Here is a 9,237-nt window from a genome sequence, read left to right on the forward strand (position 1 = left end):
GGTGAGGGGTAATTAAGGTGGTTGAATATATTTTATTATAACATTTCCACTTTTACCCAAGAAAAAAAAAAAAAGTAAATGAAATTTGATTTTTATTTATTTATTTTTTTTCTTGGTTAGATGCGAAAAGACCATTTTTGGAACTCGATTTTAGAAATGATGGATAATTTGCAACTAATTTTCTTAAAAAGAGATTTTAATACAAATATATTATTGGGTAATTTGCACTTACACTCCTTGAGGTTTGAGTTAACACCACTCAACGGACGGTTAACGCACCAGTTTACATTTATACCCTCTAAAGTTTCAAAAGTCATATTTACTTCGAACCTGTTAATCGACAAAAATAACCTTAATCAATATTCTTAATCCCCTCCCACTCACCACCGCCACACCCATACACCCGCCACACCCACCGCCACAGTCACACGACCACAACCACCGTCACCTCCACACCCATACACAACCACTGCTATATAGCAGTAACGCAATCATTGACACCACAACCAATGCCACAAACCACCACTGCTACACCCACACACACCGCCACACCCACACGTGCACACACACCACCAAGATGAATCCATTCTCGCTCAAGGTTAGACTAGCCCAAATACTACGCGGTGGAGCAATTGTCAAAAGTCACCAACTCCAACCAGGCCAAGATCGTAGAATCCGCAGCCGCCACAACACCTTAACGTCGCTACACAGCACTACCGTCGCTCGACGCGTTGACGTTTCAAATCGGGGAACGAATCGACAATTCCTTTAGAATGGTGGCTCGTTATTGGGGATGTCGGCTAGCGCTAATCTCTGCCGCAGCTCCACTCCAAAACCCTATTCCAAGAAAACCTCTTCTTCGACGTCGTCGCCTCCAAGCTTTCCTCCAACCTTGCCATTGCCGAACCTCTTTTCGACAGTATTGCCTCCAAGCGCTATTCTCTACTAGAACATTTGTTGCCAAACCTTGAGGATAGAGGTGTATTGTGTAGGGTTAGAGAGAGATGTAAAATGAAGGGTATTTTAGTCCTTCAAATTTTAGTTTACAGGGTTATATTAGTAATTTACACTTTTCATGTATTTGTTGACCAAATTAAAGGTTAAAATAGTCATTTTCTCAAATAGAGGGGGTGTGTATGAACACGTTCGAAACTTCAAAGGGTGTCGATGTAAACTAGTGCATTTACCGACCTTTGAGTGGTGTTAACCCAACTCACAAGGGGGTGGAGTGCAAATTACCCTATATTATTTTATTACTTTTTCTTTTTTTGCCAAGCATCTTTCTTCACTTAAAAAAATAGCAAGTAATCGTGACACTCGCATCTGATGCTCTGAGTCAATATGATAAGAATATTTGTTTAAACGATTAAAGTATTTTTTTTTTTCCAATATAGAAAATTGCTTCTTTTCGCTACTTTATTTATTTATTTTTACTTAGCTCTCAAATCTTAAGTGCCATAGGTCACCTACTCCTTTTATATATAAAAATATATAGATAATATACTTTTATACAAACAATTAACTGAAGTTGCTAATTCATTCTATTCAACTTCAAATCAGATTAAATTTGCAACACATCTACTCAAAGTTTGAGGAAAAGAATAATAAATTCACTTTGACAAATAAATTCATCTGATGAATATTACAACTCATAATTAAAATTTAATTTAATTCCATTAAAAAAAAAATTAATTTAATTAAAGCATAGAGTTCAAGAATGATTCTGGAATGAAATTATTGCATATGTGCGATCAATCATTTAACTGCCCTTGAAAAGTAGCCAATGCAGTCCCAAATCAACCTTTTTTGAGCCATCACTATCACAAACACACACCACAATCTGCTCCAACGGCATAGATTAGATCAAGAGTACTATTTAGTTGGATTTTGGGCAGATGGTGATTGTACACCTACCCTGCATTAAAATATACCATAGCAAAGAACAGCATTTGGAAGCAATTATTGGAGTTCAGACTATGGTTTCGGCACTAACAACTTGAAATTCCTATCATATTCGGCATTGTGCTCACATAAACGCAGTCGAATGTTGTGATACAACATAGTCGAATGTCAACATAGTCGAATGTCCGTCGTATCACGACTCTTCTTTATTATGCCATATGGATCATAAATCCAGATGAGTTATCACATGATAAAATATGGTTTGCATAAACAACAGGAGTCAAAAAAAGAAAGAAAACACACACACACACACACACACACAAAGAAAAGAAAAAGGAACATGTAACCAAGTAGATAATATTATGAGAAAAAAAACCAGCACTCATGTGGGCCAATTCATAGATCACAGAGCAATTGGCATTAACTAGTAGAGTCATGTCCATGATTAAACACAATGGCCAGTCCAAGCTGGTTCTACCCCACTTGAGGACTTGCTTCGTATGTTCTTCTAAAGCCACATTCCATGTCTTATAACCATCTTCTATCAGCTATCAGCACAATCATTAATCACGTTGAAAAGGTATGACCATGTCACATAAGACCATCAACATCGTTTCAAGCTGCTGAGGTTGGCATCGGAGATGACATTTCACCTTCCTCAAGGAAATTAGCAGCAGCCACATTTAACACTTGTGGTCTAGCTCTTGTTACTGCTCCATGTAACTCGAGGGGTAACACCACACTTGTAGATTATGCAATTAGAACACTAAAACATGAGAGATTCATGAACTAAAACACAGATTGCATAATAACTTAACCCGGGAGGATATGCTAATAGGTTTAATACCATACCAAAATAAAAAATATAAAAAATACTACGTAACCTTCAAGAACCTATCTCCTCAAAAAAGGAAATGCACATCAATCACCTACCACTTGCCTCTTCCACGAATCTTCCACAATTAATTCATCAACTCCCCAATCTTCATAACTGGAAAAATCGCAGAACCAAGACATTATTTGTGTGTGTGTATATACATATACATATACATATAATTAAAAATAGAATAAGAAGATGTAGGGTTGGGGGAAAGGGAAAGAGAAACAATTCAACTTCAATTATGAAAAAAACTGAGAATCTTACCTCCCATCGGGCAGGTAGCGGCGAATGGTAAAAGGTATCTTTCGCTGTCGGAGCTCCTTCATTGCAATCTATAACAAATGACAAAATTATCAGAGAGAGCTAATGAAGCATGAAAAGCAAATCCATGAAATTACTAATTAGAGAAAATACCAAGTCACAAATTTTTTTTATAACCAAATAAATAAATAAATTTCTTTAAAGATGCAGGTCTGTCCCTATGGTAAGCTGTATAATGTTGGTTAAACCGATTAAAATGGTACTACGACAAAAAGAAAGAAAAAGAAAGAAAAGCATAATATTTTAGATGCATGCAACCATATTCACAAGACTTTTTAAGATCCAACTTATTTAGGAGACTTGGGTTAGGTTTGATGGTAGAATAATTGATGCAAAGCAACATTAGAAGAACTGGTGCAACTCAAAATTTTCAATATGGAGTTGGATGCATTTGGGTTCTTAGTCAAATGAAGTTAAGGGTTAAATCCATTCAGAAGGAAAAGAAAAAAAAAAACTAAGGGTAAATCAATTCTTAGTTTGTGTTGATTTTAGAGTATTACAATTTTTATTTAGTTTTCATATGCTTTCTTATCTTTTAGGAGTCAAAAAGATGGATAGTAATGATCCACACGTCATCTTGTGGGTAACGTTCTCAGTTTTTGTAACTGGTATAGCATGTCTAGAATATAGTTTTAGTAGGTAAAGAAGTTCCGTTTCTGGAATCTTGGTCCTAATAGAAGTATAATAGTGAAGCCTACAAAAACCCAACTTTATTTCAATGGTGTTGAATATGAAATTATATATTTTGCTATTTGTGATGCAACCTAACCTCCAGGGGTGAGTCCTAAGAAAATTCTAGGTGAGATTTCTAAGTTCTTATGTTTTTCTTTTCTTTGATTATTGTTCAAGGTCTCCATTCATGGTTTCAGAGTGTTGATGATAGTTCTTAATAGAATGAGGACGTTATTCCACATAAGCCAGGAGAACTGAGATCAGCGTCCGGGTGGAGATCCAAGCAACACAAGGGATTCTCTGAGATCAGAGATTAAGAAAGGGAAGGCTGACTTTGAAACCTTATTAACTCGAGCTCCGTATTAATGAATGCTTAAGTGTGGTTGTTGTTGTCTTAAAGTGTGATTAATGCTCCTATTTATAGGTCTCACCCCTCGGTTATTGCCTACTGGTCCTCAGAACAAGCCCTCTCTTACCCACGGGTTCGAGAGTCTCCTTTTTTGACAGATGGGATATTGACAAGTGGACTGCGGCGCTTTGCCCCTTGGTCCGAAGGAATAATGGCGCTTCTTAATTAATGCAAATCTTGTCAGGTGTCTCATCATAATTAATGTTCCCTTTGCCATACCTAAAGCTCGAGTTAGGGCTTCGAATGTCCTTTCCCCCTTGCATTGACCTCTTGTAGAAGCGCCCCCTTGGATCACAGCCACCTGTCCACATACCCTTAGATTCCCATGATTGAAGATAGGGAGAAGAGTCCCTTCCTTCGAAGTCTTGCCTTCTCGACTTCGTGGAGCTTTTACCCTTGCCTCGAGATCCCTTCAGCTCAAGGGAAAGCTCAATGAGAGGAATGCCCGAGGTTACGCCTACAGGAAGTAACCTCGGAGAAGTAGGGGAGGGTCCCATCCGATTTGAGCGGGGCGCGTCCACAGGAGATGAAGGGTAGCGACCCCTTCCTCGACCAGTAAATTTAGATTTTAAGGCAAGTAGCTCGAGCCTACTTGATCCCGTCAGGGGCATGCCAGGTCAGCCTCGATCAGATGTGCTTATTTTCAAAAAGTTGCCAGTTCGACAAGTATCGTGGCACATACACCAACACAAAGCAACTCGGAATTCAATTCCGAGATCTTACCCTATCAATAGCTAATCAACCCCAATCTAGTCCCTCGCCTTTTTGACCTCTAGTGTAACATTAGAAGTCCTAAAATACGTGCTGACAAGAATTTTCAGCACCCAAACCTAAATTCCTGTAAACTGACACGTAAATGAAACAAATTCCAATCCTTTCAACTCACAAACCCTACAACCTTTCTTTTACTTCTTCAGACTCTAACCATACAAGTTCTGTCATAACCAACATCCACCACAAAATCAATATAGGCTATGCTATTTTAAGTTTCTTAGTGTTATCATGCATCAATAGCTTAGGGATGCATATGGTTGAGTAAAGAGGGTTTGAAACAAAATCTTATCTTTATGAGGGTTTGTCAGATGGCTGTGTGGCTTGATTGGATTAAGAAAAAAAACAATCAATTTAATTGCAGAAAGAATCTGAGATCAATGAGAAAGAAAATGATTTCAGATTTACCAGTATATATCGGTTTTGCCTTTGAAGGAGGAAAAGCAACAGCAAAGATTAAAGCCAAAGCTTGAAGTTATTGTTCATCATAGGTCATTGCTTGGTGCAATGGCAAAAGCTCAAACTGACAAGCACGAGGACACAACCACACAGGTTAGCGACTCCCAAAGTAGTCACTTCTTTTCTTTTGCATAGCATGCAGACACAACTTACTCTCTCAAAAAGATGCATATGATTGTTTTAACCACAAAACTAACAATGAAGGATGAAACACAGTCGAAAAGGTTGCCAAGCAGTGTCTACCTTATGCAAATTGTGAATTGTGATACGTGAGATGCATTTGTTACAATATTGAAGTTCTAAAGCTACCGTTTGATAAGTTCAAACAGGAACTATTCTGATATCAAAATTAAGGTGCCATATGCACGCAGAGGAAGGAAAATGACAATGCAGTCCTTCTCATCCAGCAATGTTCTTTAGAATCTTACCTCAAGTGGGTCAGTTTCACCCTATAGCTCAACCATCACGGGTGCATTCATGCTGCTCAAGCAAGGTGAAAAGTTAACCGATCAGCCAACTCAACTAGTTAAACTAATCATTTTTTAGACCTAAAAGCTTCAAACAATTAACCTGATCTGCAGGGCACGGGAACCCAATATTCTTGCACGTTCATAAATTGTCATATATTTTGATGTCTTCCGAGGTCGTTCTCCTTGTGCCTGTTCTTGTTTATCTTCATTTTCAGCTAAAAGAGGGTCAGGAACGTCATCGTTGTTATTCTCATCAACTACTTCCTCTGCCCCTTCCTGCAAATTACAGTGTTACTCCGCCAAAATTTGAACCAATAAATTATACAGAGGCAATAAGGTAAACTACATATAGTTAAGGCACACCAAAGCTAAAACTTACATCAGGCTCTGGCTCTAGTGGCTCATCATCATATCTACAAAAATTAAGATTCCACCAGCATCAGATAATAAGGGACAACAAAATTTCTGTGAGCAAGAAGAAAATAATTCTCAATTAGACAAAGTTAAAGCAAATGATGCACAGGCACACACATACATCGTTAAAATTGCATGATTGCTTTAGCGGGTGTTCTAGACCATCTATATCTTCACGTATTTCAAGTCTAGAACATCACATGATGTAAAATCACATTGTTCTTATAATAGGTTATTGTTGCATCCCATGACAGCAAAATCTGAACATAATTTTTTTGATGACAAACTGGTGCTGTAAGAATGTATCACAATACCAAAGGCATGCAGCCCAATGGTATAACCTCCCCATCCTCAAAGATGAGGGGAGGGGTTCAAGCCCGGGTGTGGGCAAAAAGTGTGCGTGAGTGGGGCTGTGAGTGTGTCTCTTGCCAATGTAAAAAAATAATGTATCACAACGACTCCAAGTCTCCAATATTACACGAGGAATGAGATACGCTCAACACTACTTGTCTAAAAAATAAAACTAAAAACAAAGATATGCACAACACATCTATTCCCGAAGCATAATTTGAAAACAAATGTAAATAAAATACTACCTTCATAAGGGGAACGATTGCTCAAAACCAGTTCTTCTGGTTTGGGCTAGCAAGACATACTTACCATCAAGTGGTGTTTGGGGCCGATAGCTCAGCTTCAGGGTGAGCTATAAAGAGCTGGGAACTACGTCATTAACACACATTCAATAGCTTGTAGGGAATCCTTACCACGGACTTTGGAACGAAAGGAATGAACAGCATTTGCCCCCCAAGGCAAGGATGATGGTGATGATGATACTTGGAGGAAAGAAGGTATTACCCATATAGTTTTTGAGCATCCTAGTTTTTATGACAGTAGCCTCTTTAAGGTAATCGTACTATCTAATAGAATAAAACCCTGCATTATAGTCTTACTACTTGGGAAACAATTTGCAAAAAAAGAGAAATAAAGGTCTTACTCATTCTCAGTGAGTGTTTCAAGTATGACTGAGTGGTCTACTGACTAATCACATGTCAGCAGGAACAAGGTGTAGGACACACAGAGGTTCTTATGGATTAAATTAACAATATATCTTATTATTTAGGGTAACGTGCAAAAACCCCTTGCTATATAAAAATGTGGAAGATGCTAGTATTTAGTATGTGTGCATATAATAAATCCCTATAATTTGAAAATTTGTATCAAATTGCCCCTGATCTTCAAGTTTGACCAATTTTTTTTTATAAACATCCGAACTTACCCTTAATAAAATTTGAGCATGTTTTTTATTATTTTGATTTAAGAACATTTTAGGTATTTCAGTTCCTTATTTGCCCAATCTGAAAAATGTAGGTTATTTATTTATTGAACTTGCACTTTACCTTATTATTTATAAGTATATTTAAATTATAAGATGGTGGTTGGTAAAGCCCAAGAGCAAAACCGTGCGGGTTCAGGCCCAAAGCGGATAATATCATACCATATGGTGGGGTGGGTCATTACAAATGATATCAGAGCCTGACCCAGCCTGAAGTGTGCCGATAAGGACGTCGGGCCTCCAAGGGGAGTGGATTGTGATAACACTGTGGGCGGGTGTGCCGTGGGCAGGTGCGAGACACTAATAGGCTACCCCACTGGCGAGTTACGGGTACATAATCTCACATCGCAAGAAAAGGAAAAGGGAAAGGTAAAGCCCAAAAGCAAAACTGTGCGGGCTCAGGCCCAAATCGGACAATATCATACCATATTGTAGAGTTTTTTTTTTTTTTTGAAAAAGAATTCATATTTTCTATCAAATCCAAAGAATTAAATCGGAATCAGTAACAAATTAAAAAAGAAAAAGGAAAGAAATCAGTAAATGAAGCAGATCCTTTTTTATCCAACAAGATAGAAACTTTAAAGATTCCTTTATCACAATAATGAACATCCAAACCAAAAAAAAAAAATAAAAAAGCCCACACACCCCCAAAATGGATCAAATTTAAAAGAGTAATCACTAAGAATAACTTCCAAAATGCTAACACAACAACGCTTCAGAAAATATGTGAGAAAAAGTCTTGAAATCTACAGATAAACCAAATAGGTGGATTAAGTTTCATTGGTAGGCGATACAAACATCAAACTCAGAGAGCGAAAGACGGTTGTAAGAAGAGCGAGAGAGAGAGATAGAGAGAGAAGACGTACCCAGCGTCCATATCGTACTCCTCATCCGCCATTGCTGAAAACCTGAAATTGCTCTCTCCCCCCTTGGCAAACCTACCACAAAACCCCTCACCTGAGCGTCGAACAAAAATTAGTACTTGCCCTTCCAGGTCTTTCTTGTGGTTCTAGATAGGAACGTGGGCTGGCGAATCTGAACCAAACAGCCCAATTTTTAGAGGCTTGAACAATTATGATTCGGCTTGGATTGAATTTTCTTGTACATAAACTTAATTAGAATTGGGCTTGAGTTGTCAACAGAGCCCAACCCAAATCTAAATTCTAATGTTATATATATATATATATATATATATATATATATATATATATATATGGAGTATTCAAATTATGATCACTTTTTTTTTTAAAAAAATTTCTTTGTTTAAAATCTTAATTTATTGTATGTATGTTAACACCTTGAATAATTAATTTTCTAACAATTTGTTAGCAATTTTTTAGAAGTTTTTTTAAAAATTTAGTGCTTGGAAATAATCTAATTTGATACTAATTTAAGATTATTTAAATTTTTAATGCTGAGGTTGGCAGTATATATAAGGCTTCCTTCTCAATTTCCTTTGAGCATGGGATTTGGCTTTAATGAACACAGCGTCTTCTTTTGAATCTTTTCACTTCATTAAGCAAATGGGTAAGGGAATCCCATTTATACATCCTAAAATTTTCATCTTTGCAATTTTTATACGGCATTAATAAATGAATAATACAAG

At 37.3% G+C, this 9,237-nt stretch overlaps 1 pseudogene; it reads right to left on the reverse strand.

Moving 5' to 3' along the window:
* Nucleotides 1-2,231: 2,231 nt before the first annotated feature.
* LOC132312622 (DNA-directed RNA polymerases II, IV and V subunit 6A-like) lies at nucleotides 2,232-8,613 on the reverse strand (annotated as a pseudogene).
* Between the last annotated feature and the right edge of the window lie 624 nt (nucleotides 8,614-9,237).

This window comes from Cornus florida, unplaced genomic scaffold (assembly GCF_030987335.1).
Source record: "Cornus florida cultivar Cherokee Brave unplaced genomic scaffold, ASM3098733v1 CherokeeBrave_3.0.0_Hap2_Chr06, whole genome shotgun sequence".
NCBI lineage: Eukaryota > Viridiplantae > Streptophyta > Magnoliopsida > Cornales > Cornaceae > Cornus > Cornus florida.